The 22,675-nt window shown below is 37.6% G+C and overlaps 1 long non-coding RNA gene across 1 annotated transcript; it reads left to right on the top strand.

Moving 5' to 3' along the window:
• The first annotated feature begins 3,137 nt into the window (after positions 1-3,137).
• Positions 3,138-21,658, top strand: LOC120889276 (uncharacterized). The gene is made up of 4 exons (XR_013425097.1): positions 3,138-3,384; positions 3,530-3,605; positions 9,705-9,797; positions 21,492-21,658. It is a non-coding gene; the product is annotated as an uncharacterized LOC120889276 (long non-coding RNA).
• Positions 21,659-22,675: the final 1,017 nt, after the last annotated feature.

Here is a 22,675-nt window from a genome sequence, read left to right as displayed (position 1 = left end):
AGCCGTCTCAGCAGATTTGGAAAATAATTTACAAAAGCAAATTCTCAGGCTCCACCTCAGTCCTACTGAATCTAAAACTCTTAGGGCGGAGCCCACAATCATGGTTTTAACAAGTTTTCCAGTGATGTTAACACATGCTTGAATTTGAGGACTTCAGACAGAATGTGCAAGCTGGGACATGTCTGGGGAGGGGCAGGAGGGCTAAGTGGCCTGGTATCATGGGCATAACGAAGGGATAGGCCTTTTGGATTTTCCACTAGCAGGTAGAAAAGACAGGGAAACAGGCCATTAACCCTGGGCAGGGCAGGCACAGGGAAGTTTCCCTGGAGAGAGAGAGAGAGAGAGAGAGAGAGAGAGAGAGAGAGAGAGAGACAGAGAGAGAGAGAGAGAGGTGAGGGGAGCCCAGTGACATGGCAGGAGGCTAAGGTATAAGGAAGAACACAGTTGATGAAAATTTCCAAGTGACTAAGAATGCTCAAGGAACTCTCAGGGGTGGTGATGTGTGATGCTCTGCTTAACAGTTCATGTTGTACCATTCATCCTCCATCGCACGTTTCAACAGAAGTCACTGAGCACAGTTAAATTGTTATAGGTGCAGCGGGAATGAAGGGAAAGATGCCAAGGTGGGAAATTCACCATTACTCTGTGCAGACAGAGAGTATCTTTTATATTTTTTCTTACCAGTGTATTTCCCCATGCATTCAGTGTCCTCTGACTAAATCAATGAAATGTCTGGGTATTTTTAGAATTGATAGAGAGGAATTTATTTTTTAAAAATATATAAGTAACTTGTAGCCTTACGCATACTATGCAGCATTAAAAAATAAAAATGAAGAATAATTGGCATGTATTTTATTTTTCTCCTTGAAAGTACAGATATGAAATGTGGTCATCACTTTATGTAGGTTAGCTATATAAATTATATATTTAAATTCCTTTTAAATAAATTAGATCTATAAACATTCCAATGGACTATCTATAATATCTACATTTTCCTTGAAGGTTGTTAAGAGGAGGTCTTAACCCTGTAGTCAGATATTTTATTAAATTCTAAAATACTAAAATATTAAATATTCTTATTAGGGATTCCTGGAAAACATAAATAATTTAAAAAGAATAAAGTCCTCAATAATAACACCTCTGGGAATAAACTAGAATCATGTAAAACTTTAGAGCTGGAAGGACCCTAATATATTAACTACAGACTCCTAAATTATAGAACCCCTTGTGGTCCTGACTTCCAGCCAAGGTCTTTTCCTCCACTCATTTGTTTATTGATTTAGATCAAAACATTATCTTTCATTGCCATTGTGGTAGGGAGAAAGGTCACCATTTCTTCTTGGAGGTCGACATTTCTTCTTTGAGGAGGCCCATGTCTTTTTTCCTCTCTCTTCCTAACCACTGACCAGCTCTGTGAATTTATCATCCCCTGGCTTCCATGATCTGAGGATTCCTAACCTAGTTTTCAAGCTAAATTTCTTTCCTGCAGCAATTTCCTACCTTCATCCGTCCTAGTGAGATTTCATTTTGGGTTGTGTTATGTATCCTTCAAATGTTTTTGTCCTGAACGCAATTCTGTTTTCCTCTTCACCACTCCCCAAAACTTTGGATCTCCTAACTCACTCATTTGAGATTTGCGTCACTGGTGCCATCAGGAGTCTCCTCACTCAGGCTGCCTCTCAGCTCCCTCTCACCTCTCATCTGCCCCAAGACCCTTTGCTAGTTCTTTATGAGAGCATCTTGTGATTCATGGCTCAGCCCTTGCACCTGTAATAGTCTCATGAATGCCCTTCCTGCGTGGAGTCTCTGTTCCCTTTGCATCTGACTTCCAAGTGCAGCAGAATTAACCTTGCAATGACACCACTCTTGTTCTGTAATTCTCCTGTCCAGATGTCCTATTGCACAAAACACACAGTAAAATGCACAGTGGTTGTCTTGGTGCTCAGCTCTTCTATAACAAGCCACATCCCTAAACACCATCTCCTCCTATTATTCAGTGGGAAAAAAAAAATCACTTTAACTAAAATGTCCTACTTCTGGTTCTCTGAATACTTCTGTTTTTTCTGCCTTTTATGACTTTGCTTATGTTGACTGAGGCTCTCCTTTTCAAGTCTTATTTCAGATAGTAAAATTATATTTACTCTGAATAATCTTTTTAAATTGATCAAACCAGAAACTTTTCTCCCTCGTTTGAGGCTTGTTATGGTTTGAATGTGATGTGTCCTCCCAAAGCTCCTGTGTTAATGCTGGAATATTCAGAGGTGAAATGATTGGACTGTGAGAGCCGTTACCTAATCAGTCCATCCTAGCTGAATGCACTAACTGGTGGTAACTGTAGGCAGGTGAGGTGGCAGGAAGAGGTGGGTCATGGGGAAAGGAGGGGTGTGCCCTGGAAGAGTGCATCTTCCCTGTGGTCCTGTCCCACCCCCTGCTTCTTGGCCACCATGAGCTTCCCTCTGCCACGTCCTTCGGCTATGATGCTCTGTCTCACCTTGGGCCCAGAACAATGGCATCAACTGACCATAGACTAAATCTCTGAAAACCATAATCTCTTCAAAATCAACTTTTCGTCTTCTAAGTTGTTTTTGTCAGGTATTTTGGTCACAGTGATGGAAAAACTTGCTAACACAAGGTTCTAAAATTCTTCCTATTCCGGGTATTTTGATCTAAATTATAGGATAATATCTACTCTCTGAGCACCTCGTATATGTCAGGCACTGTTCTAATTTGTTCTTAATAATCACACAATCAGATGAAGTAAATATATTTATTACTTCTGTTTTATAGCTGAAAAAACAGAGATGCTGACAGGTTAAGTGAGGTCACGAGATGGCAGAACTTGGACCTGAATCCACACCATCTGGCTCAGAACCTGCCCTCTTCCTTGATAACTGCGTCTCAGTCTCTGCTCTCTTCGATTGCTATTGCAACTTTCTCTGTGTGCACATTTTTATATGTTATCTTCCCAAATAAATTGTCTGTCCCTTGAAGGCAGGGGCCATGTCTGCACACATGTTCCAGCAGGCCCACCACAGGGCATTGTGCTTAAATAGGCACTGCACGTTTCTGTGAGCTGAAGGAACTGCAGAGCCCCTCCTACCTGCATTTTTTTCCCCCTTCCTGAGATGATGTAGTAATTTTTATCAGTTGAATGGACAGTCTCAAAATTGAATTTGACTAAGTAAGTCCTGACAAATGAAAGGTAAAAACCGAGGGTAGGCCAGTGTCCTGGCCCTACTTCTAGGGTTCAGTGGAGTCCAATTATTTCACAAATTATGCTATGTCAATGTCTGAAAGGGAACGAGGACTGAATGAGCCCACACATCTCTTGCTGCTCTCTCATGGGTGGAAGGTGAATGTGAGGCAAGGCCTGCCTGCCAGCAGGTAAGAATTATCTAGCCTCAACCCAGAAGTTGCAGTTGAGCGGCCACACTGAAGACACAATCACTCTTCCACTTTTTTTTTTTCTTTTGAAGCCAAGTGTGAGTTGTGGAAGGAAAATTTTGATACAATTTTTCTGTGTCCTCAGGGCCCTTCACTGACAGACTGCTCAAAGAAAACTCAACAAAATGCCTGGCCTACCAGGAAGAGGTGGACAGCCAGAGGTAAGGCAGAGGAGATGCTTGTTTTAACACCTTGAATTGTATTATACTTACTCAAAACTGTGTACCGAGTTGGAGCTTTTGATGTTTCTTCTCCCTGCAATGAAACCTCTTCAGAAGCTTTTCGGGTTACCTAAATTATTTATAAGGCTTTGGAAATGAGTAAAACTGTCTTTTTAAGAGCCATTCACTTTTAAAAAGTAGGCATGGATCTCAAACTGTATGCCAATGGAGTGTTTTAATAGCAGTTTCTGGAATTTTCCAAGTACTTTGGAAGTAAAAAGAACTACTTGTGCTTATTTTGTGATTATTTATTACTCACCTAAATGAGATTTGCCACTTGTAAAGTCCTTGAATACACACATACACACTGTTTTAAAGAAAATTAATCATTGACATTTTCTGCAGGTCAGGAACGAGTCCTACTAGGCCTACTGGGTACCAAGTTAGAGATTAAAAGAAGCTGGGTCTAGTCCTGCCCTGGAGTTGGCTAACCTATGGTTGTGAAGGCCAGCTCAGGCTGAAGTCCACCTCCTTCAGCACACATTCCTCTTACAGAAATCACTAGAGCCTTGATAATATTCTCTTTGTCTATACTCAGTCAGTAGGGCTGATATTTAGTTTCTAGGCATATTCTTCCTGCCCTGATTTTTGAGATAATCACTTCCAAGTCCACCAGTTATAGTTTGTAGTCTATACAGCAGCCTGGCACTTTGCAAGGTTGAAGAGTACCCAGCCTGCACATCAGTACAATTTGGTCCTGACCACTGTGTCTGGATGATTTTTTGCAGATTGCCCATCTTATTTATTCTGTGTTGATGTTATGTATTTTAATACTCAAAGAGTTCTGAAGGTCTTGACTTACTGTACTCTTTTAATACCACTGAAATACATTGAAATACTTGTACATAAAACTTACCTCTAAAAAGAGTTTTGGGGAAATAGTTGGCAATAGATGTGATTACATAAGATATAAACTAAAGAAGAACAAAAAATAAAAAAATTATATAAATATGACAGAAAGATACTAAAAATTAAATGGCTTGTAAAATTCATTCTTAAATTTCAGAGGTGGAACCATAATATATAATGGAATCATATTCTTAATGGTTAGAACATTTATTTTCTACTACTGATTGAATTTTTGACCCTAGTGAGTTATTTAACCTACTGGAGATCATAAAAAGAGGAAGAAACACCTGGCCTATCTTGCTTCCCTAGGCTGTTAGGAAGCTCACCAGAGCATATGCAAGAGTGATACACAGAAATGCTGTCTGCATGTGTACAGCCCCTCTCTGTCACGGACACAAGGTGTTCGGTCAATCTGGGAAAAGTTTTTCGGGGAAGGAGAGTCTTTAGTTGGGGTTAAATTTTCAACCTTGTATGTTAGACAGGTTTTTAAAAGGCATAACTCTTTTCTGCCTCACACATTCCGTATACTGTTCTGAACTCCATGTTTTGGAATGAATGAAACCATACATGAAATTCAGGAATCTAGAGAAAAATTGAACATACATTTATTTAAGTTCTCAACTTTTCCAAATCAACAAATATATTTGTAAAATGTTACGATGTCCTTTCCATAAAGATAGGCGCTGAGTGTTGACAATGAGCAAGACAGACTAGTTCTTGCCTTGAGAGGGTGCGTGCACGGTGCTAGCAAGGCAGGACGCTGTAAAAGTGACTCAGATGTTGTGGAATGTCGTAAAGAGATCTACAAGCACAGAAAGAGGAGTTTGATGATTGCTCCTTTGAATACCACTGAAATACAGTGAAATACATATATGTAAAACTTACCTCTAAAAGGAGTTTTTGGGAAAAATTGGCAATAGATGCGATTTGCTATAGATTCTTTTTATTTTCTTTTATAGGAGAGACTTGTTTGTAGATTTGTTATAGTGTTTGTATACAGAGGCCTAATGCATGATATGCCAAAGCCTGATTTTCAAGAAAACAGCAAGTTCCATTGCCCACTTAATGTTATTTATTTTTAAAGCATTTGTTAAATATTCACAAAGAGCAAGGAGATACCAGGTGCTGCCTTTAGAACTCCACTGTCCAATGTGATAGCAACTAGACCCACATAGTTATTATACTCTCGAAATGGGCTGGTCCCAATTGAGATGTGCTATAAATACAAAACACACCTTGGATTTTGAAGACTTAGTATTAAAAAGAATATAAGCTATTTCATTAATAATGTGTTTATGTTACTTACTGAAATGATAATTTTCAGATATATTGGATTAAATACAATGTTACTAAAATCAACTTTACTTGTTTGTTTTTACATTTTAATGGCTCCTGAAAAATTTAATGTTTTTATGTTGACTCATTTTTTGTGGTTCATATTTTCTTCATATTAGGCAGTGATTCTTTGAAATTAATGGAATATAGGTATAAGTCAAAGGGACAAAGTGCTTTAAGGGAGGTACCTAAGAAGAGTGCAGTCTGGAGCTGAGATTCTGGTAGTCTCAGGGAAAGAGCCAAAGGGGTGAACCATGAGGTAAACTTTTAAAGGAAGAATAAGACTTTCCTAAGAAATTTGTAAGGGAAGGCAAGCCAGGATGAGAGAAGTCTGCATAAGGCAGGGAAAAAAGACATGGGGTTTATAGAAGAATCTACCTTTAATGAAGAGGGACAGAGGAAAGAGCCTAGAAGAAGTCAAAGGAAACCATAGAAATACAATTTTCATAGTTTCTCATGATATAGTTCAAATTATGGGTAACTTAGAGTGTTGTTATTTATTTGTCCTGTTATTTGAATGACAGGAATATCTTTCTCACAAAAGATAACATGTATGCACTGTCTCAGGGTACCACCAGATGGCACTATGTTCTAGGTTTGAAAGAGGCTGGCAGAAAAAGTGGCAATTTCTCTGCTCAGTGGTGCCTAAACTTTTCAAAAGAGCACTCTTGTCAGCTTGAGCATGCAAACCCAATATGTGAGTGTCTATTTATTTGTAAATTATATGCCTAATCATACTCTAAAATATTATGTCAATTATAAGGCATATACAGGAAATTGAAGCACAGAAGACTATAATAAACAGAAGTCCTAAGTACTTCCTTCCTGATAACCAACAGATTTTTCCTTTTTGGGCTCATATCCCTGAGGAATGCATCCCACCTTGGAAGAACATTGGCCTAACTCATAAGTTTATCTTTTTAAAGGTGGAACTGAAACTCCCCCACCCTCACAAAAAAACCCTAGAAATGTTTTGCCACATGTAGATATTAAAATAGAGACCACAGTTACATGTCAAACCATTTAAATCACTGAAATTAAAGACAAAAGGGAAGAAAAATAGAGACTTGTTTAATTGGGACATTTATATTTTTCAGTTTCAAAATAGATTTGGTTTAATATATCAGAATCATAAGTTAAAACAAGTGGACCAGTACTGTAGATTTTTCTCTGTTCTAGAGTTTGTTGTTTAAAAATTAAAGAGGTTGAAATTTTGAAACAGTTAACAACTGTTGGATAAAGGAATGGATATAAATAGATTAGCTATAGTATTCACTCATTAAGTTCAGTAAAAGGTAGAGGGGGACATTTTCTGATTTATTAGAGGAATAATCCACCCATTGTCTTTGCCTTCTCACAACTGTCTCTCTTCAGCAGAGAACAGGTGAGCCTTGCTGGTCTGTGATCTCTGCTAGCCAAGCAATCTCATGATCAGGTGATTTTCGCTTATCCAATCAGCCGTGGAGGAGGCTGAGGCTGAGTCAGAGACAGTATAAACCTGAAACCCACTCTTGTGATTTGGGGGTGGAGGGTCAGATTTCAGAGAATAGGATTATGAGCTTATAGGGAGACCCCAAGAGTATAATTTAGAGGAACACAATTCCTGGTAATTACACTCATATAATATTTAAAATCCTTTTAATAAGGACTTGTACAAGGTGGTATGGATAACAAGCTGGCTTTAGGAGGTAATAATTTCTGTAATTTTTGTGATACTATGTAACCAGTTTACTCCTCAGTCTTAACTCACCTGGATACAAATAAAACAGTGTTCTTTTTCTCTCAAGCTTTTCTACAACTTGCTCTCTCAAGCCTCTCATTCTGCCTTGTAGTGATTCTCTGGGCAGGCTTACTAACTTTGTAGATATTTTTTGGACTATTGAAAAGCATTAGTTCATTATAGTTTAAATTCTAATCTAATAACCAATTTAAAGTTCTCTTCTTTTCCACCCATTGACTATCCTGGCATCTAGGGGTCTTAGAGTTGGGGTGAGTGCATGTGCCTGCCTCAAAGAGGGGTGAACCCTCCTCTTTTTTAGTTTTCTGCATTATGTTGTATCATGTTGAGGTTTTGTGGAGGAGGCAGAAAGGGGCACATGAGTAACATCTAATAGTTACTGCTGTTTCCCTGACTGGCCCTGACTAGCTGCGGATACCTTCTGTGTGGCAGTCACAGATGGGCTGACTTTCTTTTTGAGTGCCCCTGGAAGCTTCCCAAAAGCCCAATTTCATATCAGAAATCTGGCTTCACCTCTTGCTCTGCCAGCACCCTTTGGCTTACATCTCTAGAGGCTCACTTTAGTTCCTTTGCTCAGTTGTCAGCTTTCTTAGGTGGAGGACCAACAAGAAGCTCAAGTTGGGTTGCCTTCCATGCTGAGCATTTGGCCCACAGGAAGCCTAACATCCTTGCCTAGCCAGGGGCATGGGTCTCATTCACATTTGCCATTTATCTTTAATTTATTTTATTGATGTTTAGGTAATTTCAGGTAGCTAAGCAAACATTGAATTGTGAGACACATAAGCTCTCTTTCCTACAAGCACCAGTTTCTACCAAAGATTCTACTGGACTCTCCCTCCTATTGATTTCAGGAGTAGGGAAAATACTAACTCTCCAAATGCAGAAGAGGGAGAATTCCAGAATTCTCCTGGTGCTGTAGTTTAATGCATTGGACATACACATCCCTCTGACACTCCCTGAATTCCTCAGGTGTGGACTCGTGGGGATCATTATTATTCAGCACTGAGCATTCTCTAAATATATTAGCTCACTTAATCCTCATACCAATAAAAGCTACTTTTTAAGTATAATAAACAGACACTGAGAGATTAAAAAGCATATGAAAGTTAGACAGCTAGTAATTGGGCAAATTAAGGTTCAGAACCACACAGTGATTTGGGGCCTGTGCTCTTGGGCATAAAGATTTTGATGTGGTGTTGAGGGGCAGGTAAGGGCAACCAAGGGGTACATGTGGTGTTGGGTTTGAGCTGGAGGTGACAGAGTTGAGTGGCTGTGTCTTAATTAGATCCAGAGTACAGGGTGTCTGGTTCTTGGAGAATGTGAACCTGTGAGGACCTGCTCAGCTTTGGGTCTTGTTTTCTACTTCTAGGACAAGAATAAATTAATGCCTAGGATATTCCTAACAGTACTTATCACATTAAGAGTTTTTTTTAATTGCATGCAATAATATTTTAAAGTGGATCAGCCATTTTGTATAACATGAAGGACCCTTAATTTAAAAGAATGCTCTAGCTCTAGCACATTTGATATCTGGCTTTCCTCAATGTCCAGTTTTAATGGATGGATGGATGGATGGATGGATGGATGGATGGATGGATGGATGGATTCATCTTATGGAGTAGTTATTTTGAGTGGATTATTAAAGTGAGGGGCAGAATTTAGGAAAGAAATCAGGCCAAAGACTTACTAATAAAGCCTCTACTTTTATTTCAGTGACAAACCTGGGTAAATTATAGAGTGTTAGGCAATGAAGTTGATAAGTAGTAATAATTTCTTGTATATGTCCTTATATTAATCACTTATCTATTAATAAAGACACCAGGTGAAAAACCTCTTGCAGTTCACCTTTGGCATACATGTTCTGTTGGCACTGGTTCTTGGCCGTAGATGAGGAGTTCAATTTACAGTCCCCGTCACTATCGCATCACAGAGCAAGTGATTCCCAGGGAATTTGGACATCCCAGTTTTACTCATTGAATCAGGAGGAAGTCGACCTCTCCATAGCTTTCTGTGAGGATGAAGTAATGGAAGACCATATAGACAGTTTTTATTTATTTAAACTCAACACCAGCAGTAATGAAATAAGAGTGACTTGATGAATGAATTTTGCCTTATAGGAAAACTCTGTCCAAGAGCCTGGCCCACCCAGTGCTGCAGATGACTCAGCCTCGCAGGGCGTCTCATTCCCGAAGGAGGACCATGTGATAATTGTAAGTCACACATGTGACTGGGACAAGTGGATCCTTGGTGTTGTGGTTAAAGCCAACATCTTTACCTTTTCTGTCTGCAATCACACATATTTGTCAGGTTAAGTCGATTCAAAGTGCTGCACTTTTTTTGATAATGACAAAGGCACAGTCACTGTCTTCTTTTGCCTCTAACACTTCCATTTTTGAGGATCAAGTTCTTGAATTTCCAAGACTTTCAAGTTGAAGAAAAACTCAATGAATTTCCTTGGATTGAAAAAAAAAATCAATAGTAGGGTAACCTTAAGTGAGTACAGTGTTCTGACACAATTTCTATTGAGAAATAGACTTATGTGGGATATTAGTATTTTCATGGCCTTGCATGTGGGTTACAAATGTGTTATAAGATGATGTGTAGTGCCCCTAGACCAGGCTCTGTTTGTTTTATTTTTAGCTGTGACTGATTTATATTAATAGATTTTCACTCTTTTATTGATTTCACTTACCATAAAAATTCAAGAATTTTAATATTTGTCTATGGTACTTACAAGCTTGGGGACATAATTGAGCCTTTAGAATCAACCAACCTGCCAGGCAACATGTGATTTTTTTTTAATGTTGACAGAATATTCTTTATTGTTTCCATGCTCTGCAAACATTTTTGGGATAAGGCATTGATATCAGTGAAAATTTATATATATATATTATGTACAAATATAAATTCTTAAATATGTGTGGTATTACTCTATTAGGCACATCCTAAAAATATGGGATGCAAAATTATAACATTTAAAATGATGAGGTAAACAATATAAATTATACTTAGGATATTTTTTTCTTTCCTGCTCCAAGATATGTACTCTCTACTTGGAGTCCTCTGCCAAGGACACAATCACAATTAGACCCATCTTTCATGAGCTACAGAAATAAAAACAAAACCAGCATCAGCATTCCAGAAGGAACTATTCTGAATCTGCTTGTTCAACTTTTTTTTTTTTTTTTTTTAGGCACAATTGGGAGATTGTTTCTAAAGTAAAAATTAATATTAGGTGGTTTTCAGACTTCTAAATTTTAAAAGAACTTGCCAAATCATGTGTGGGAGTGTAGTTATTCCAATAACTGGAAAGACACATAATGGGTGACATCACTCTGTGATTCATCCCCTTCTGTGTGGCCACCCTCTGACTCTACAGAGTCAAATGTTCCTTGAGAAGCAGTGTTGTCTGGAACTTGGGAAGAATGCATCCAGGTCCAGGATCCCTGAGTCACATGTACTCAAAACCAGGAGTTGGGTAGGGACACGCCCAAGACCCAGATTGAAACCTACTCACAGTAGCAGCTTCCCTTAGTCACTCTCTGGAAGCTCCTGTACAGCCACTTTTAACTATAACTTGACTGAATTGTTCATGGTAATTTGAAATCAACCCGAGAACAGCTTGTACAAATAAAGAATGGATAGGACTTTTATTTAAATTAACATTGAGAGACAGAGAAATTGGTGCATGCCTAGTATTCTCGTCTGCTAATAATTTACCCAGACCTCCTGACTGGTGTTTGAGAGCTTTCACCCAAAGGTCCAGTGTGAGGCCAAATAAATGAAATTTATTTGGGAATGCTTTCTCTGCTTGGAGATGGCTCTTGTCCAGCATCTTTCAGTTCTTTGAGGCTGTCCACCACTCACCTGATCAGAAAAAATTTTGTTTTCTATGATCCCACAGGTTTTGGTGTAGCCTGGAAAATTTCAGTGTTTTCATAATTTTTCAAGGTCAATAGAGTAGATTGTTCGTGTCCATATTTTATGAGCAAATAAACAGAGAGTCAGAGGGTTAAATGACTTCTTATGAGTGGCAGAGCTAGAACAATCATCTTCTGCCTTCTACCCAGAATAGAGTGAAAAAAATGATAGCAGAGAGGGTGTGTTTTATCATAATTTCAATCAAATTCAGAATAATTTGAGTTTATATTTAATTTCTGCTGGTTATGTTGCAATGCCTCTATTGCTCTCCTGGAGTTCATTTTGTTGGGGGTCCCCTGTACCCATATAAATGTCTTATATTGCAAGCCCTATGTCTCCCCACATATAATAACCCCAGTGCTATTAAACTGATGATACGGAAGTGAAGTATCCCATACCATCTTACTCTAAGGAGCCCACCTCCTCCATTCAATGAAACTTCATAGTGTTGCTTTGAACTCTGTTCTTCATGACCGAGGCTGTTCAGCTTTCTGTGGAGGGACTTCAGGAAATGTACAATCCCTCTTACCACAGAGTGTCACAAATAGAAAGTTGGCAGCTCAAGAGACTAGCCAGCCTAGTGAGATGTGTGAGTCAGCAGCTGAGATGCCCCTGCTCGATGCTATCAGGCAGTTCTTACTTGGGGAAGTGAATGATCTCTCTTGCTTCCTCATTCAGGATTTCTGTTTCTGCTTTGATTCATATATTTTTTTTCTATATTCACCTTTTATTCTCCATCTTTATTTCTCCCTCCCTCCATTTTATTTTGTGGGGTTGTCTCCTGTTTTGTCTTCCATATGATCTTGATTTTCAATAAACTCATAACCATCACTAACAAATCAAAAAAACTTATAAATATTGAGAACATTTTGAAACAATTTTTTTTGGAGACTTTTCAATTTATTCTGTGTGTGCCTGCGTGTGAAAATGAAATTTATTTTTCCTTTGGACACCTTATCTCCTTATTCCTAATCACCGAATATGTAACTGAAATATTCTTGTGTCTTATTCATAGAACCTCTCCTATATAAATGGCCTGAGGCATTCTTTTCTAAATAACTCTGCCATTCTCGGTCAGATATATTTGCACTGGTTGAAATCTTGTAAAACTGACTCCTTCCCCAGATGGCTGCATAGGAGAAGATGGCCAGCAGGTGTCACTCTCACCCAGTAGAAGGGATAAGAGTGAGTTCATTGTGTTTTTTTTTTTTTTTTTTTGATGGCAGTTTGCTTTTCTTGAATGAAATTTTGGAGAAGCTCAGTTAAGTTCTTATGTGTTTTGAGTAGACTCTGGGTTGGTTTAAGAGAAAGAGCATCTTAATCTCATACCACCCCACACCCAGAATTTTATACTGATCATTCTCTTATTAAAAATACTAGTGGATTGGGATATTATTTCATTATTATCTAAGCATCATTAATAGTTGATTCAAATTTTTCTTTTACTTGCAAGGTGAATGATTCATGATAGAGAATAAATCTCCAACAGACGTCCCTTTGGATATATGTAGCAGCCATCTAGCACCTGGAATGTTGAAGTTAGTCATCGTCTTTATCAACTGCACACCCTCCCCACTCCATTTTAGGCTGAGGAAACAGCTTATAGAAAAAAAGTCTTTCAAAGACTCACACCTGTAAGGAACAAGGTCAGAATTAGGAATAAATCAGGAGCCAACAAATCTGGGTCTTCAGTCAACCTCAAAGATGGGCTAGATTTGAGTCTAGAGCGACTGGTAATTCTCTTGATCTTGGCAGTTCTCTAGAATGTATGCTCTGTTCTCAGCATTGCCACATTCAGATTGAAGGAGCAAAAGCAACATCAGGCTCTAGCAGGCTGTCACAATCTGTACATGTTCACAAATGATTATCTTCAGTGCAATCCCCATAGCAACCTAGCAAAGTGCCTGCTCCTTGTTGGGTGGAAAGATGATTATACTAGAGAAGGAAAGAAAATCCTAGGAGAGCTTGATTGACGAGGGCTTGCTGTGCATGTCGGCTTGTGGTGATGCTTCTCCTTAGGCAGAAGGAGAAGGAGCATGTGGAGAGGGGCATGTGGAGCTTGTTGTTTACATAATCAACCATAAAGCACTTATCCACGTTGGTCTGTGGATGGTAACTGACTAGCAAGCCAGGAATCACTCTGGTTTACATTTTTGTTGCTCCTGAAGATTTTTGAAGATGAAGGACTCGCTGCCAGGCGATTCCTGACATTTGCCATGGGGATCACCAACTAGAGAGGGATGCAGAGCCAAGGATCAGGAGTTAAGGGTAGTTTTCCCCAAAGGAAAATGTTTGCCAATCTTGGCTCATGGAACTAGGCTGAGAAACATAGGGACAAACTCAAGGCAAGCCTCTTTATGAGTTGCTGTCCCCATGATTTAAAAAATCGTCTAGGAATATTAAATGACATGTTTATAAAGCAGAGAATGCAAGTACCTCTGACAGAGGCAACTAGGTATTACCAGGTGAAGGTGGTTAACACCAATGGTGGCAGGAATGGAGGTGTACTGCCCATATTCTTCTCCAAAACAGGCCTTGCTGACCAGCTGTGAGGAGTGTGGTGGTGGGCAACCAGCTGATAACTATTATTCATATCCTTCCCTGTCTGCCTGGGTTGCAGAGAGCACCTTTCCCTACATCTGTCTCCCTCTGTGCAGCAACCCAGTTCCTGTGCTGGAAGGGGATAAATCATTTCCTCACAGTGGGGCCAGCTCTGATGGGCCCCACTCTTCAGAGCTCCCAGTAGGGTTAGTGGAGGCTTGCTTGTTTAGCTTGCTTCACATTCCTCTTTTTCCTTCTCCCAAGCTGTTCTTGCTCCCAATCCCTTTTCAGGTGTTGATCCCATACCCAACTCAGCATCTGCTCTTGAGAAACCCAACCTGCAACAACCAACTTATCTCTTCCACTCAGAAAACAGTGGGGGAAAAAAATAAACAGGTAAATTTAGGAAATGTCTAAAAACCTTTTATGAGAATTTAACTTTTCAATAATTTTTATAAAAGAGAGAAAAGGATCATTTTTTTTCCAAAAACCTCAGAAAGAAAAAGCATTTTTGAGTATTAGTACTATGAAGTTAATTATAGTTAACTGATTCTGAACGTATGCCACTTAACTATGTTTTACAAAGGGAAGAAAAGACTCTGGACTATTAGGCTCCCAAAAAATCACACTCTAAGCTGAGCTTGGTGGTGGACACCTGTAATCCCAGAGGCTCAAGAGGATGAGGCAGGAGGATTGTGAGATCAAAGCCAGCCTCAGCAACTTAGCGAGGCCCTGTGTTTAAGTAAAAAATAAAAAAGGGCTGGGGATATGGTTCAGTGGTTAAGCATCCCTGGGTTCAATCCCTGGTACAAAACAAAACAAAACAAAACAAAAACCCACAAACAAACAAAAACCCCTCCTCCAAACCCCCAAACCAAAACCATAACCAAATTAAAAAAAACACCAAACCACAAACAAAAATCACACTTTGAAGGTTTTCATGCCAGTACCTTGTTAATAATTTATTTTCCCAAATGTTTTTGCCACGTTTCTGTTTGTGCTTTGTGGTTCCTCTAACCTTCTTACCTAGTCTCAAAGTACCAGACTATTGCCTTCTCCTTGTTAGGGGTAGAGCTAAAGTTTCCTCCCTTGAGATTTCCTGCAGGGGAGGTCTGCATAGAGCAGCAGAGAGGGTGGAGGGGTTCATCTCCAGTGCTCCTTGTAGGCTCCACTCTGCTGCCCTAACCACTTTGTTTATGGACCATGTTGAATCTGCACCTGATGTTTTCAATTACCTCACTGGGTAAGTTGGGAACAGTTTGGAATCTAATAGATGAGGTCAGTACAAAGAAGAAATCTGAAGGAATACATGGTCTTGCCTTGAAGGCTCTGCAGAGATATGGGGCAGAGTTAAAGAGTGACTGATTCTTGGCATTAATACATTTATTTTTGAGTACTGAGGTTGATCACACACTAAATGTAACCTGAAAAGTAACATGTATATTCAACAAACTGGATTGTCTGAAGTCTGAAAATGTGTAATTTAAAAGTTACAGAGTTATAAAGTAATAATTCAGCCTAGGTCAGATTTAGAACCGGTTTTAATATGATACAGAGGAGTGATATCCTGGATCACACGGGGCCTGGATTTTGTGTGTGAATTAGGGCTAAAATAACATCTTGTTCTTATTTGTATTTCAGGAAGCATTCTTATTAGAACCATCTTCTAGATCAAAGAAAGTTATATTAAAAAAGATTGAAACATGAGTCAGTTTTTTAGTATTGCAGATTGATGAAAAGCCAAATAGATGAATTCTGGAAAATTTAGTAAGGGTAAAAATCTTAAAACAAATAAGAAAATACCACTGAGGAGAATTTATCTCCATTTCTAGGATTAACCAATTTTTATAATAATATATGAGTATAGTTTGTCACAAAAGTGTGGCTTTAGATTTTACTCAGTAAGTTGATGAAGACTCTTTGCTTGCTCCTGATGTGTGTTTTTTTAATTTCATCTGATAAGTGAAAAAAAACAAAGTTACAGACTTCTTACAAAATGAAAATGTTCTTTTTTCTCAGTGATGATTCAAAACATCAAAAATATTTCTTACAAAATCATCCATGGAATATTCTCAGAATATACATTTTTAATTCAGTTTAAACCCCAAATGGACATTATAGGCTTAAACCAAGTGTTGTCATTTCAGGTATACTCAAATTGGCAATGCAAAGGTTTCCTTAGTTGGACATTAGGTTCTCCCAGAATCTCTTAAAATATATTGGCTTTAGAATTGGTGGCTCCCATCATGCGTTGGCTGGGTTCCTTTGTTAAGTCTCTACTATAAAAATCAGAGAACATTTAGTCCCAGCCGTCCTGTTTTGCACAAATACCCCGCCTTCTCATTTCACTCTCTGACCTTTTAAAGGGTTTCCTCTTTTATTCTGCATTAGTATCCATCTCTGTTGATCTTTCCTTCTTTTGTCCTCTCATTTATGGGTTTTATATGCTAGTTGGATGGTTTCTTTTTTTAATCTACTGAAAGGAGGAAAGATTTTTTTTTTATAGTGCTCAGTTAAAAAGTACTAGTGGAATGTTATAGAGAGTTCTTGATTGGACTTAGTCCACATTTCAACTGCCAGTATTTTACTTAAGATAAATGTTATTGTTCAGCTGTATCCTCTCTAAAAGATAGTAGAGTAGGAAGAAAAAGGACAAAATTATTTAGCAATGATCAAATCACAGAAAAATGTTCTTGCTAGATTACCTGGGGATATCCAAGGCAGTTTGGAAAAGTTTTTCTTCTCATTGTTTTTCATTTATTTATGCCTTGAGCATCAGTGCTCAGCTTTAAATTCCCATTGAGCATGTTCTCATTTTATCATAAAGCTTCAATCAAGTTTCTTAATTTTTTTCTTAGATGTATAATCCTAATGTCCAGAGCAGTCATTAAGAAAATTGTCAAGAGAACTTAGTCCTCTTGATTTGCCATCTCCTTTGGAATCTGTTTGTCAGATATTTTTGAGTCTTTTCACAGCAATTAAGTAAAGAGGGGGGGGGGAATATGCCTACAGGCACACCCCTATCCTGGGCTCAGTTGTCAGAGACTGATATGTGAGAAGAAGAAGCTTTGTATGAACGTGATCCTTTAGAAGAGTGATTTTTTTTTTCCTGGAGAACTGGGTGCTCTGGAGTCTGAACTATGAGTTCTGACAGCTTCAGTGATGTTAGTACTTTCTCTTTCCCTCCCTATGGGTCAGTGGGAGAACTCATTGCATTAACTTTCATTTTGCCACCCCTGATATTCTGATTCATCTTCTAATCTAAGGGAATATACGAAAGTCTTCCTTCTGTTCATTCTACCTACATTTCGAAGAGCCAACTGAGAAATCAACATTTTTAAGAAGCAAATGTTTATTTTCCTGTAGACTATTATTTTATGTTTTCTGCATCCTAAGATTTATGGGTAAGGAAGGCCTCAAACAATTCTTGGAGTTCTATATTTTTTGACTATTTATTTAGAAGTAGTTTTAAACTCATAGAAATTACTTGAATAAGAATAGGGTTAGAACAGCAGCTGACCTTTCACCAGGACTCACATATTGTTAACGCTTTACTAAAGTTGCCAGACCATGTGTGCACTCTCCTTTCTCTCTCATGCACATACACATGCATGATGTATGTTCACATATACAAATGCACAATAATGTATATGCAAATGTGATATTTTGTTTGTACTTAAGCATTAACAATAAATTTCACTTATGGCCTTTTATTCTTAAATAGTTCATATATATATATATATATATAGTTTATATATAGTTATGTTCTCTTACATAACTTTAGGGCAGTTGTCAATGTCAGTAAATATAACATTGATATTTTCATCCAATTTGCATTTCAATTTTCTATTGTGACAAAAATGATCATAACAGCTTCTTTGTCTTCCAGTACAGGATCCAGTCTAGGGTCAGGTATTGCACTTAATCATCATGTCTCTTTAATTTCTGAAACAATTCCATAAACTTTTCCATTTTTTTAATGATATTAACAGTTTTGAAGATACAGTCTCCCACTTTTTAAAAATAGAAATCTCCTCATTTTGTCTGATATTTCCTCATGATTGGATTCAGGTTATACATTTCTGGACAGAAGACTGTATCTGTGTATTTCTCAATTTGTTTGGAGGCAAATGATGCCCGTCTACCCCTCATTTACATCAGTTTTCACCATGCAAAAATATTGTCCCATTTTTTCAATTGAAAATAGTTATTTTCTCCTTTGCAAAATACTTGTAAGCAGTTTGGGAAGAGACCTTTTAAGATCATGCAGATATTCTGCTCTTCATTAAAATTTCCCCTTAGATTTGCATCCATTGATTCTTGCCCCAACCAATCCTTATTGTGATGCAACAACAAGGAGAACCCACATCAGTATTCCCTCCATGAGTGCCAGTCAGCATGTGACTTTCTAACTGGGGAACTGCCCCTTCTCCTTATGGGTATACGTGTCTGAGTCTGTTCAGTTGCTATAACAAATTGCTTTAGACTGGGTAATTTCAAAATAATAGAAACTTTTTGCTTACATTCTGGAGGCTGGGAAGTCCAAGATCAAGGAGCCAGCAGAGTTTGTGTCTTGTGGACCCTTAGCTTATACATGGTGCCTTCTCTGTGTCCTCTTATGGTAGAATGGATGAACAAGCTCCCTTGGTTCCTTCATAAATGCCCTAATACCTTTCATTAAAGCAGAGGTCTCACAACCTAATCATCTCTCAAGAGGCTCACCTTTTAAACCATCATCTTAGGGGGTTTCAATATAGGAATTTTGGGAAACACAGACATTCAGATAATAGTAGTATGTATTATCTGTATAAAATTAAAGAGTTCTGCTTTTCTATCACACTCCAAATGGTCTAAAATTATTATTCTTTTTTATTTTAGTGCCTTAGATTATCCTAGGTTTGACTTGCAAGAGTCCCTTCAAGCTGGCTCTGTGTATACATCTGTTACTATTTTGAGCACATCCTTACCTTCTGGTTTAGCAAAATGTTCTGGACTCATCTGTAGTTACCCTTCCCAGGCTCTACTTTCAGCCACTTCTCCAAGGTCTCTGGTTCTTTTTGGTGAAGAATGATATTAGAGATTAAGATCCATGTACAGGCTGTGCTCATTGCTCGTGGAATGTCTCTTTCTAGACCTTTTTGGTAGACAGAGTCAAGAAATGTATACATATACATACCTAACTATATATGTATATATAAATACACATATGTATACACAACCCACAAATAAGCACGCACATGTACACACATAACACAGTAAATCTTTTAGGTCTATGCACATATAAACATTTCTATATCCATGTATGTACATGTACATATCTGAGACACTGTGACTCCACTCTAATACCTCCAATTCCAATTCATCTTCATTGCCTTCTCTCATTGCATATTTGCTTGTGTCTTCTTTCACAGTCATAATCCTGATTTCTAAAGACATCAGCACACGTATTTATTTACTCAACCCCAAAATACATCTAAATTAACTTCAGAATGGCTTTACCCATATTTACTCTTACAAAAAAAAAAAAAAAGCAAAACCAAACAAAAAACCTATCTATAACTATTCAGAAGCTCCAGTTTCCAGTTCTCCCACCTTTCTACCCTGTCCAAGACTGAGGGCTTGTAGGGCATGAAGTCAAATCTGTTTATAAGTCACTCTAATTAGGGCTTTTAAAAAAATTTGTTTGGCTTTTGTTTATATTTTTTTTTGGTCCTCCACTATAATTACGATATTTATTTGGCATGAATTTGGGTTAATTTTTTCAGTTTCTTCTCATCCTTTTTATTTAGCTTTTGGTAATATGTGTAAAGTCCTCTCAGAGAAGTGTCTCCCTTCTCCATAGCCTCTACTCTCTCTTCAGCTCCACCCATGGAGGTGACTGACATTATTGTTTCTGGTTTTTCTTTTCTGTGTAATCTATTTTGTGAAGATAAGCAGATGTATATGCTTTCTTATGTCCCCCTCTTTGTTTCTTTAACAAAGATAACAGGACTGTATATGATCTTTGGTGCTTCATTTTTTCACTTTACAAGATCTCTTGGCCTCTATTCTGCATCAGTTCAAAGAGAATTTCTTCATTCTTTTTTACAAGACATAGTATCTTGCGCAGTGGCTGCTCTGATTTTGTGAAGTTAGAAATTAGATTAAATGAGTACATTTCCCATTATTTAATACTGCATATTTTACAAAAGAAACATTAATTTTGCTTTACACAATGCTTCCTATCATCAGGAAAATCAGTAACTCTGGTATCTTTTTTCAAAACTAAGGGCTTAAATTGTACATGGGCACCAAGAACAATAACCATCCACCAAGCTTTGACTTTGAACATTTGGCCATGTCCTGTGTGAGGAAGTATAAGAAACACTTGCTTCCATGTTTTTGAGCCTGATTCACTGAATCTTCTCAAGCAGATTTGGTTACATCTGTCCATTCCTTGTTCTATAGGTATTTATGATTCTAATCTGTTATGCAGTTCTGTATGAATAAAGTTGCAGGTACACAGAGTGTCCAAGTGCACATTTTACTATGAGATAGTAAAACCTCAGAGTGCAGGGACTGCCTACCCAGCATGACCTTATGGTTCTCACTCTTTGCAGATTTAAAATTTTATGCTAACCTGGCATCACGAATGGGGATTTTTCTTTTTACTGTGAGTTCTAGTGGTGTATAGCAGCCATATGATAGCTAAATTTGAAGAGAGTTTTTGGCAAAGATTTGAATATCTGTCCTCTGGCTTTTTCTGGTTCTCATCTGTATTTCATAACATAAAATTAATGAGGATTTCATTTTGGTGAAATCTGCCTACTAAATGATGCTTGCAAATAGCACATTCATCCATTAGCATTTGGGATTTTGATTAAACCATTTTGCAAGTAATTTCACTTTAGTGGCTGTTAAATAGTTTGAAAGAAAAAATGTTTTGGCACTGAGCACTTTGAGATTCCTCTAGAGTTTATCAACATCTATTCAAGTTATAATGCAGCCTTTTGATGTACAGGCAAACCTTTTGATTCCAGTACTTATTACCATCTGATACATAAAATAATACGTATGTTATATATTATTAATAAAATATTAAAGTTGGAATGATATTCTTAAAGTGTTTAATGTTGTTTTGGCTTACTATCCCCAGTTGGAGATTTTTTAAAATATTTATTTTTTAGTTCCAGGTGGACACAATATCTTTATTTTATATTTATGTGGTGCTGAGGATCGAACCCAGTGCCCCATGCATGCTAGGCAAATGCTCTACCACTGAGCCACAACCCCAGCCCCCAATTGGAGATATTATCTTTATTTTCCCATTCTACTGCTTAAAATATTTTATTTGTACCTGCCTTTGACTACTTGATTCCATCTTTTCCCCATTAGCCTCCTTCTTTTTGAAATCCCTCCATGCCATTTGTTAACCAACATCATCTGTTCTCATCATCTCAAAGGTACCTCGGATTATCCTGACTGGTCCTTCGGCTTCAGATGAAGACTGGAAGCCAGTTCCTCAAGATCCAGGGGCTTGAGACAGAAGGTGGAGTCAGTGGTGTGTCCTTCTCTGTCTGACTCTTTGAATAAAGCTTTTCATTCATTCTAGTACTCTCCTAGAAATACATTTCGGTGTTTGTTTCATTTATGTTTTTCCTAATTATGTATGTGAATCAATATGTTAGTCCAAGTTATACTGAAGTTATTCTCAACAGAACAGAAAAATCCAATTCTATTTAGGTTGTCTTTCATTTACAAATTCTATTGAAACTTGATCTATATAACTTGGAATGAAGCCATCTTAATAAAATGAAGTTGTTGACATATTAAAAAAATGTGCTAATATTGGGGCTGTATTGTGGCTCAGTGGTAGAGTGCTTACCTAGCATGTGTGAGGCACTGGTTCCATCCTCTGCACCACATAAAAATAAATAAAATAAAGGTATTGTGTTCATCTACAACTAAAAAAAATTTTTAAATGTGCTGATGTTCACTTTAAATATATTTTATTAAAACTTTGTAGTCAATGGCACTAAAGTAACCATGCAGGTTCATCATAGTCCCCTGAAGAAATTATTGTAGTAATTTTATAGATTTTTTTTCTTATTGTTTTGTGGCCTGCATTACCAATTCTTTGTGTTATGTACAAATCCTTTGGTTTCTGAAGTTTGCCTATTTTTCAATGGAAATAAAATACCCTTGAATTTAGTGAGTGACTTTGTTTATATGTACATTTGTTTGGTAAATAGGAATAATAATAATAATAGTAATTTATTACATCCAGTTTTTTCCTCTCACCTTTATCAATTCATATGTGGTATGATAACTTTTATTCAACTTTAGCAGAACAGATCTCTTCTCTGAAAACATACTCTTTTCTCAAGTAAATGCCATCCCTATTTAAAGTACTTTAACTTAGAATTAAAGAACAACAACAACAACACTTCATTTTCTTAAACAATAAGTCCATACATTATTGAGTGATAGATTTAGTTCCATGGCAAAGGTATCAGGTTGGACATCTCTGCAATGCTCTTAGCCTTTTTTGCTCATGGTCAAAGGTAGCTGTATTCAAAGATGGCAGGCAATAGATCTACTTTAAAATCAGGAATAAAGGAAAAGGATCCACTTTTAGTTTTTAATT

The sequence above is a fragment of the Ictidomys tridecemlineatus genome, chromosome 8, assembly GCF_052094955.1.
Source record: "Ictidomys tridecemlineatus isolate mIctTri1 chromosome 8, mIctTri1.hap1, whole genome shotgun sequence".
Lineage (NCBI taxonomy): Eukaryota > Metazoa > Chordata > Mammalia > Rodentia > Sciuridae > Ictidomys > Ictidomys tridecemlineatus.
The sequence above is the reverse complement of the archived record's forward strand: the minus strand, read 5'-3'. Positions and strand labels throughout refer to the sequence as shown.